Here is a 10,480-nt window from a genome sequence, read left to right as displayed (position 1 = left end):
GAACTCATACTAAAATGACAATAAATTTTTCACCAACAAACAAAACACTAGCAAGTTGAATCCAACAATACATTATGTTGGATTCACATACACTATGTTCCAAGTAGAATTTATCTCAGGGATGCAAGGATTTTTCAATATCTATAAATCAATCAGTGTGATATATACCATATAAACAAATTGAAAAAAACATATGATCGTCTCAATAGATGCAGAAAAACTTCTGATAAAACTCAACATCCATTTATGATTTAAAAAAAAAACTCTCTATAAAAGAGGACATAGAGGGAACATACCTCAACATAATAAAGCCCATATATAACAAACCCACAGCTAAAATCATACTTGATGATGAAAAACATGAAAGCATTTCCTCTAAGATCAGAAACCAAATAAGGATGTCCACTCTTGCCACTTTTATTCAATATAGTTTTGGAAGTTCTAGCCACAGCAATCAGAAAAGAAAAAGAAATAAGAGGAATCCAAACCATAAAGGAAGAAGTAAAGCAGTCACTATTTGCAGATGACATGATATCATGTATAGAAAATCCTAAGATACCACAAGAAAACTACTTGAGCTCATTGATGAATTTAGCAAAGTATAGGAAACAAAATTAATACACATAAATCCCTTACATTTCTATAAACTAACAATGAAAGAGCAGAAAGAGAAATTAAGGAAACAATCTCACTTACCATCACATCGAAAAGAATAAAATACCTAGGAACAAACCACCTAAAGAGGAAAAAGACCTGTACTTGGAAAACTACAAGAAAATAATGAAAGAAACTGAAGACAAAACAAATAGATGGAAAGATATAACAGGTTCTTGGATTAGAAGAAAAAATATTATTAAAATGACATACTACCCAAAGCAATCAAAGATTCAATGAAATCTCTATTTGAAATATCAATGACATTTTCACAGAACCAGAACAAATAATTTTAAAATCTGTATGGGGAGTTCCCATTGAATCTGACTAGGAACCATGAGGTTGCAGGTTCGATCCTGGCCTCATTTAGTAGGTTAAGGATCTGGTGTTGCCGTGAGCTGTGGTGTAGGTCGCAGATGCGGCTCAGATCCCGTTTTGCTGTGGCTCTGGTGTAGGCCAGCAGCAACAGCTCCGATCAGACCCCTAGCCTGGGAACCTCCATATGCTATGAGTGTGGCCCTAAAAGGACAAAAGACTAAAAATAAATTAATTAATTTAAAAAATGACGATTAAAAAAAATGAAATCTGTATGGAAACACGAAAGACTCTGAATAGCCAAAACAATCTTGAGAAAAAAGAGGACAGCTGGAGGAATCATCGTCGCTGATTTCAGACTACACTACAAAGCTACAGTAATCAAAACAGTATAGTACTGGCACAAAAACAGACACATGGATCCATGGAACAGGAGACCCCAGAAATAAACCCACACACTATGGTCAATTCATCCACAACAGAGGAGACAAGAACATACAATGGAGAAAAGACAGTTTCTTCAGAAAGTGGTGCTAAGAATACTGAAGAGCTATGTGTAAAAGAAGGAAATTAGGACATTCTGAGGAGTTTCCTGCCCTGGCACAGTGGGTTAAGGATCCAGTGTTGCCACAGCTGTGATATAGATGGCAGCCGTGCCCTAGCCCAGGATTTCCACAGGCTATGGGTGTGGCAAAAAAAATCTCTAACACCATATACAAAAATAAACTCATAATGGATAAAAGACCTAAATGTAAGACCAGATACTAAAAAATTCCTAAGGAAAACTTAGGCAGAACACTCTTTGACAAATCACAATAATATCTTTTTGGATTCATAAAAGCAGATGAATGTGATTCAGTGTGATAGTACTAGGAGGTAAGCCTTCAGGAGGTGACTAGGTCATAAGGACAGAGCCCTCAAGAATGGAAATAGTGCTCTTCTAAAAGACTCCACAGAGCTCGCTTGCCCCTTCTGCCCAGAGAGGACACAACAATAAGACTGCATCTATAAACTAGGAAAGTAGACCATCACCAGACACCAAATCTGCCAGCATCTTGATCTTGGCTTTCCCAGCTTCTAAAATTATAAGAAATAATTGTTGGGAGTTTCCCAAGTCGTGGCACAGCAGAAATGAATCCGATTAGGAACCATGAGGTTGTGGGTTCGATTCCTGGCCTCACTCAGTGGGTTAAGGATCCAGCATTGACGTGAGCTTTAGATTGCCGATGAGGCTCAGATCTGGCTTTGCTGTGGCTGTGACATAGGCCAGCAGCTGTAGCTCCAATTAGACCCCTAGCCTGGGAACCTCCATATGCCACAGGTGTGGCCCTTAAAAGACAAAAGACAAAATAATAATAATAATAATAATTGTTGGTTTAAGTCCCCAGTCACAATAATTTTGTTATAGCAGCCCAAAGAGACTAAGACAATACATTTTTAAAAGCAAAATGTATAGTAAGGGCTATTAAAGAAAAATATGAAAACATGATAGAGAAGACTGGGGTGGAGAGGATCTTAGTTTAGATTAGAAAATCAAGGAAGCTCTCATTGAATAGATGATAGCTGAGAAACAAAGTGAAAATAAAGAACACAACTTGGGACAATGTTACTGGTAAGTGGGACAGTGCAAAAAACCTTTTAAATGCTTGCATTCCTAGAGAGACACAGGGTGAAGAGAATGGAAGAAGTTTGGTCGGATAAAAGGGGCTAGGTCATGATAAGGAGTCTGAATCTTATTCTAAGTGTGTAAAGATTCTTAAAAGATTTCAAAAAAGTAAATGGAAAAAATAAAAATTTTAAGAACACTTTTAGCTGCCAAATGGAGAATGGATTGAAAAGGAATAAAGTTAGAGGAGGGAAACAAGTTTGGAGGCCATTGGATGATGTCGGGGGTAGAGAGTGGCTCATTATTGGCAGTAGCCATAAATAAGGAGAGAAGAGGTAAACCTTGAAATAGGTAAAATTTTCAAGGTGAGGGCAAGGGAGTAATTAAGGATGGCCTTAGGTTTCTGGCCAGTAATACGTAGATATTTGTCCCATTTACTATGCTTAGGAAGAATGAAGAGAGAGCAGATTTGGCACAATGGGAATCGAGAGTTTTATTTTCGCCATGTTTAGATTCATATTTTTGCTAAACATCCAAAAATGAATGAAGTTTGGCAGTTGGAACTACCAGTTTGATGCTCAATGGAGAAGACTGGAAATACAAATTTGAAAGCCATCAAAATGTAGGTAGCATTTAAAGCCTTGTAACTATATGATAGTGTCCAAAGGGGCAGCATAAACAGAGAATACTAGAATCCCTGGTGAGGGCATAGGAGCCTCAGACTCTATCTTTCTAAATTTCCAAATACTCCAGTTATTGTGAAATGCAGCCAAACAATGAGGTGCTGCTAATAATTCGCTGTAAATGTCTCCTAAAAGTAAAGACTAAAGCAAGCAAGAAAAAAAAAAGGTAAATAAAAAGGAAATAGAAGAACACCTCTTGATTTAGTCAAAGGGTTCAAAAAGACATTATATTGTATGTCTAGGGCAAAAGCACCTGCTTCACAGTCTGAATTTACCCATCCCTGGAAAAACACTGGGAAATTTTCCAAAAATTAAAGAATCTAGATGATTGCTCTGTAATGTTTCCAGAGGAGCCAACCCATGGAATATACCTATAGAATAAGGATCAAGGGACTAGGGAATCACAGTGCAGTAATGTATTAAAGCAAATATACATATACAAAAATTTATATACATTTTTGTTTTTTAATTTCTTAAACAAAAACTAAATATTTTTCACAATTGGACTTAAATTATAAAATTCAATTCCAACTTTAAAGAAATTTTTAAAAAGAAAAAAGAAAGCTATAGAAAACTAAAGGCAAATAGAAAAAAATACAAGAATGAAATTGAGATCTTTAAATCAAAGTGGATATTGTCAAGTTTCCATATGTTTAGAATTTTGCTAGACCAAAAAATGTGTCATTGGTTTATTTTAAGTTTCTTACTATCTTTATAAATAAATAAATAATATTTACACTATATGTATACAGTTCTAAAAGTATGGTTGAAAAAGGGAAAATGTTGGAGTTCCTGGTGGCTCAACGGGTTAAGGATCGGGCATTGTCACTGCTGTGGCTCTAATTACTGCTATGGCGCAGGTTCAATCCCTGGCCTGGGAACTTCCACATGCCAAGTGTGCTGCCAAAAAAAAAAAAAAGAGGAGAGGTGTTTACCATATATCTTGTCAAATACCAGTATGAGCTCTACCAAAAGTGATAAAAATGATTATTTTTACAGCATACACACCTCTTGAATTGATTGAAATAGTAATAGCTAACACTTTTTTGAATGCTTACTATGTGTTAACCAGTATTATACTGTTTTATGTATATTAAATTTATTTAATCCTCATACTAACTGCTTAAAGTATGTATTATTATCCCTCTCTTATAGATAAGAAATCTGATGCTCCAAAAAGTTAAATAATTTTCCCAAGTTCACACGGCTGATAACTAAAACCACAGGATTTCAGTTCAGAAAGTCTGGCTCCATCTACTTTACACCACACTACGTTTCAAATATAGAATACAAAAATTATTACCATACTGAAGCAGATAGTTAAAATTGTTTTATGACTCAGAGATGAGACTTGCAACATTTAAACATGTACATATCATAAGGCAATCAATTTGTGCTTCTGTATTTTATTAATTATTGGTGGAATGTAATTTTAACTCAAGGGAGTCTTGTGACCATAAGCCAACTCATAAAACTCTTCTGAGTACTACTCACTCTAGAACTGGGGGGTTAAACACTGACCTCTAAGACACAAACAGAATTAGTTGTTACGGATACTGAAGTGTTTGAATTACTAATCACAGTCATCAAGACAAAGCCACATTAGGACTGTATAAAAGTATAAATCTTATGATCCTCAACTTATTATTTAGGGATTTGCAGATTGAATATCTTTCATAAAATTACTATTCAACCTCAGGCATCAGATATCTTTTTTATACGCTCCAGTAACTTTTTAAATGATACGCTCCAGCAACTTTTTTCCAAATCAATATGTACTATCAATGGTAGGATTATTTTATAGAAATAACACATACTATAATTTGAGTATTGGAAATGCACACTCTAACAGAAAAGTTTATTTGTAACATATTCACTACTAGAGAAAAATGTCTAAAAGACATTTCCCTCATTCCCTATCTTATGCTTTTCTGTCAGTGAATAACTTTTGCATCTATTAAATTTCTCTTAGTGAAATATCAGAATATCTTCTAATTCTCCAGCTGTTTCATTTACAGGCTTTTTTTCTGTGGCACTCTACTGAAATCAATGGGATGTAGTCTGGATGGCTTTGAACCTTTCTTGAGGTCTGGGTTTTCAGGCAACATTGGGAAATTTGTTTTATTCTTATTTTGAATTAATGGTTGCTTTTCAATATTTCACTGGGACCAAGACTATTTGCAAGCTGATTTAAAGTCAGAACAAGTAGTAAGAATTTCTGACACGTTTCCTCCCCTTCCTCGAAGTCACATGTTCAAGAAGGAGGAGTCCAGTCGAGAATCTATATTTTAACACACATCAGGAAAAAAACAGAACTCGCAGTGGTGCTGCAGGGAAAAAAAGGAGAAAGCTGCAGCCCCGGAGAGCAAATGCTTAACCAGGATCTGGTTTCCACAGAGTGGTCTCCACACGGGTCAAAAAGTACAACATCAGGGAAACGCTCTCTGGATCACAGTAATGTTACTCTTTAATATCTCTTGGAAAATAGTGTGTCTAAGTTGGTAAAACAATTTGTGGGATGTAAAAGAAAGAGAATTTGGAACTACAAAGACTAAGGATCCTGCTGACTTTCAGGACGTTTAGAACAAATAAATATTGTAAACCTCTGAAGAGAAATTCTCTTTATCTCCATTATGGAGGAAAGATTAAATTTATTCTCTTGGAGTTCCCGTCGTGGCTCAGTGGTTAACGAATCCGACTAGGAACCATGAGGTTGCGGGTTCGGTCCTGCCCTTGCTCAGTGGGTTAACGATCCGGCGTTGCCGTGAACTGTGGTGTAGGTCGCAGATGCGGCTCAGATCCCGCGTTGCTGTGGCTCTGGCGTAGGCCAGTGGCTACAGCTCCGATTCGACCCCTAGCCTGGGAACCTCCATAAGCCATGGGAGCGGCCCAAGAAAATGGCAAAAAGACAAAAAAAAATTTATTCTCTATTGTAAGTAGAGGGCATGATGCTATTACTTTTTTGAGGTATCGCTGGTGTACAATATTACATGTTTCACGTATATGGCATAGTGATTTACATTTTTAAAAGTTATAATCCTAATGTTATTTATTGATTTGTGATTTCAGACATTTTGATTCAGCATTTTTTTCCTTTTTTTTCTTTTTATTTCTCCTTTTTTTTTTTTTTCTTTTTCTTTCTCTAGTGAAATTTCAGAGAAATCATCTGGATTTGATTTTTTTTTTTTTTTTTGGCTGCACCTGAGGTATATGGAAGTTCCCAGGCTAGGGGTCAAATCAGAATTGCAGTCTACATCACAACCACAGCAATGCGAGATCCAAGCCACATCTGTGACCCATGCCACAGCCTGCAGCAATGCCAGATTCTTCCTTAACCCACTGAGCAAGACCAGGGATCAACCCACATCCTCATGGATATCAGTCAGATTTTTAACAAGCTGAGCCACAACGGAAACTCCTTGATTCAGCATTTTTAAAAAGAGAGAAATGTAGATTAAATTGAAAATGAAGGCTTGAAATGTAATATTTTATTCATGAAGACTGAAGAGCTAGAAAGAATTCACATTTTTGATCCATTTCTAAATCTCACAATGAGCATGAAAAATTACGGGGAGATTTCCTATGGGAGATTTTTAATAGATGGGTATTTTCCCTTCCCAAATTAATCTTTCGAGGCTACAAGAATAATTGAAATAGTTAAGAAATTAATTGTATGGTATTGTCTTTAATTTTAAAAGAATTTTCATTTTTGCATTCATATAATTTTAACTGAAGTTCTGTCTTATTCAGAGGTTACATAAAACATATGCCTATCAAAATAAGTAATCATTAATTATTAATTCACCCCCTGCTCAGACAATACATAATTCTAATGGTGTATAAAAGCTTGTAATACATTTCAGAAAGTTAATTTTTTCTTACTATCCAACTTGGTCAATGGCAGAACCTAGACTCAAATAATTCTTGGGAAGCTAGTTCTGAGGAAATCACCAAACGGCTCTCTCAAACAACTGTCTCAGCCATACACTTAGTCTTATAAATGTATCCACTTATGAATCATGGCCATAGTTTGAAGCAATTTCTTCATAATATTCAGGAAATAGATTGAAATAGTATAACAAACAGTAAGCACAACTTTGGTACTATACAGAGAGAAAGTGTCACCAGTTTGATATTTAAATTTAATTTTCATTCATATATTTTTCTCTAAGTTTTCTATCTTTTTATTCAACTTTATTTGTAGAGCTGTTTCAGGTTTACAACAAAATTGAGAGAAAGGTACAGATATTTCCCATTTATGCCCTCCCTATACACATGTAGAGTCTTCCTCATTATCAACAACACTCACCAGAATGGTACTTTTTTGGATTAGCATAGTGATGGAGGACATATTTTTAAGTGAGAGGATGGTTAACAAATATGTTTGAATTCAAATGTACCAGTTTAGGTGATAAACTAGGTACTGAGTTGAGAAAGATAAAGGTACCAAGGAATCATGCCAGATCTACTACATAATATATCAGAAAAGCAAAGGTGTAAATCAAATTGGTAAATAACTAATGGAAAAGAGGACTAATCCTTCATTCCAACAAAAGCCAAATAATTAGATGTAATAAGTGAATTCACTAACTCAGTTAAAGAATAATATTCCCACATCAAGTAGCTGAGTTTTATGGATAATCACACAATCACACTATTTTAGAAAAGTTCTAGTCCAAACTTCCAGACTGACATATGAGAAAATTCAGACCTAAGTTTAAGAGCTAGGTCTGAATTTAAGAGGTAAGGTCATCTAGATAAAAATATAATATTAAATTTATTACTTTAAAAGAACCTACAAATACCAGACTTACTTGGCCATAATTTTTACTTGAACCATTAATTTTTTTAATGTTTGTATAAATTCTCTACCTTGTTTACTTCTGTATCTCATCAAATTTTTACTCTATGTTGACACATTCCTTCTCCTTCTTCTCCTCCTCCTCCTCTTCCTCCACCTACTCTTCCTCCTACCCTCTCCTCCCTCTCCTTCTCCAACCCCAAAATCAGTTTAGGATTTGGGCACTGAAGGACTATGGGCCAAAGAAACTCTACTTCTCTGCATGATTTCATTCTGCTGGGCTTCTCTGACCATCCCAAACTGGAGATGGCCTGTCAGGAGTTGTCGCCACCTTCTACTTGATCACACTGGTCGGTAACACAGCCATCATTCTTGCGTCTCTCCTGGATCCCACCTCCACACACCAATGTACTTCTTCCTCCGGAATTTATCTTCCCAGACCTATGTTTCACAACGAGCATCGTCCCTCAGATGCTGGTTAACTTGTGGGGCCTCATAAGACCATCAGCTATGGGGGCTGTGTCATTCAGCTCTATGTTTATATGTGGTTGGGCTCCATCGAGTGCCTTCTCCTAGCTGTTATGTCCTACGATCGTTTCACAGCTATTTGTAAGCCCCTCCATTATTTGGTAATCATGAACCACATTTATGTCTCAAGATGATTATCATGGTCTGGAGCATTAGTTTGGCCAATTCTGTTGTACTGTGTACACTCACTCTGAATCTGCCTAGATGTGGAAACAACCTTCTGGATCATTTCTTGTGTGAGTTGCCAGCTATGCTCAAGGTAGCGTGTATAGACACCACAGCAGTTGAATTGTCTGTTTTTGCTTTAGGCATCGCCATTGTCCTTACACCACTCATCCTTATTCTTATATCCTATGGCTACATTGCCAAAGCTGTGCTGAGAATGAAGTCAAGGGCAGGCCAGCGGAAAGCAATCAATACCTGTGGATCTCATCTCACCGTGGTGTCTATCTTCTACGGAGCTATTATCTACATGTACCTGCAACCAGGTAACAATGCCTCCAGAGGTCAGGTCATATTTCTCACCCTCTTTTACACCATCATCACACCAAGTCTCAACCCTCTCATTTACACTTTAAGGAATAAAGACATGAAGGAGGCACTGAAGAAGCTGATGAGAGTTGATCACAAATCTACTAATCAAAAGGACCTGGAAGTCATAGAAAAATTAATGTGATGGAGGCAATAATAAGGTTATCTAACTTTCATTTTACTGAGGCAAGTAATCCCTAGATCACAGAGATCGATTTATGTAATAATTCTTATATGCAAACACTTTGTGGATGCAAACAATATAACCACCCTACCTTTTCTGGCGTCTAATCATGACATCAATATCATTATCTTGAGTAATGGCTCTAAGTTACTTAAGCCTATCTACTCTTTTATCATGATACACAGGAGTGAGAAGGCACAAATTAAAGGATTTTAAAGGTGACAAAAAAGGCTTACTCATTTCTCATTCATTCATGAAAGATTTATTTCATCATTGTCTCAATCCCAATGGAAAGAAAATATGACAAGTTGGAGGTGAGTTAGGCTTTTGACATAAATCTACATGGAGATTTACATAAATTTTGAGGGATTGTACTAATATGTGTATGTAAGTGGAATTTCATAAAATAAATATTTTCATTGTCCTATATCATGGTATAATGTTTATATTTTTATGGGAAAATGTGATGATGAATAAAACTTGGTATTTTTCTATGATCTAAAACCTATCTCTAAAAGACGGCTTTGTTTAATAATTGTAATCCTTATTAATAATTATAATCTGGATGGATTTGGAACTTTGGATACATTGTTGGACTTTAAAGTAAAAGAAAAGGTAATATTTTCTCCTCTATCACATTACAATTCTTGAAATGTAAAGAAAGGAGGAGTCTTTGGATAATTTTCACTTCCCCAGTCTGAAACGACAATAATGACTCACATAAAACATGTTTAATTTGATAAAGAATAGTGTCGACGTTCTTATGGTCCACGTAATACTTTTTAGAGTTGCCTTCAGAAACAGCTCACCATCCCACAAAAAAAGGTTCACAGAGAGTACATAAGTTCTGTGCAAGTCTGCTCTTAGCTTAGTACCATCTATAATTAATAGGGCTAGAAAATACATTAAGACTTTGCTATCTTCAATTATCCAAGCACACAAAATCACAATAGTAACTGGACTCGGAGAAAATTACAGGTTATGCTCATCATTGTTTGTTTTCTTGCTTACACTTACTTTTTTCTCTTTTCCAGTCTTTGGCATTTGGGTTGCAAAATTGAACCAAAATTTCAAATACTTAACCTCCCTTTTATTTCTCACAATTAATGGGTATATACTTGGAATTTACATTAAATTACAATAAATCCTTTCAAGACACTGAACTTCTATAAGCTAAT

At 35.8% G+C, this 10,480-nt stretch overlaps 1 pseudogene; it reads left to right on the top strand.

Annotated features, from left to right (window-relative positions):
- Window positions 1–8,135: 8,135 nt before the first annotated feature.
- LOC110259016 lies at window positions 8,136–9,263 on the top strand (annotated as a pseudogene).
- The last annotated feature ends 1,217 nt before the right edge of the window (window positions 9,264–10,480 follow it).

This window comes from Sus scrofa, unplaced genomic scaffold (genome assembly GCF_000003025.6).
Source record: "Sus scrofa isolate TJ Tabasco breed Duroc unplaced genomic scaffold, Sscrofa11.1 Contig633, whole genome shotgun sequence".
NCBI lineage: Eukaryota > Metazoa > Chordata > Mammalia > Artiodactyla > Suidae > Sus > Sus scrofa.
Note: the sequence above shows the minus strand (reverse complement) of the source record. Positions and strands in the feature narration are given on the sequence as shown.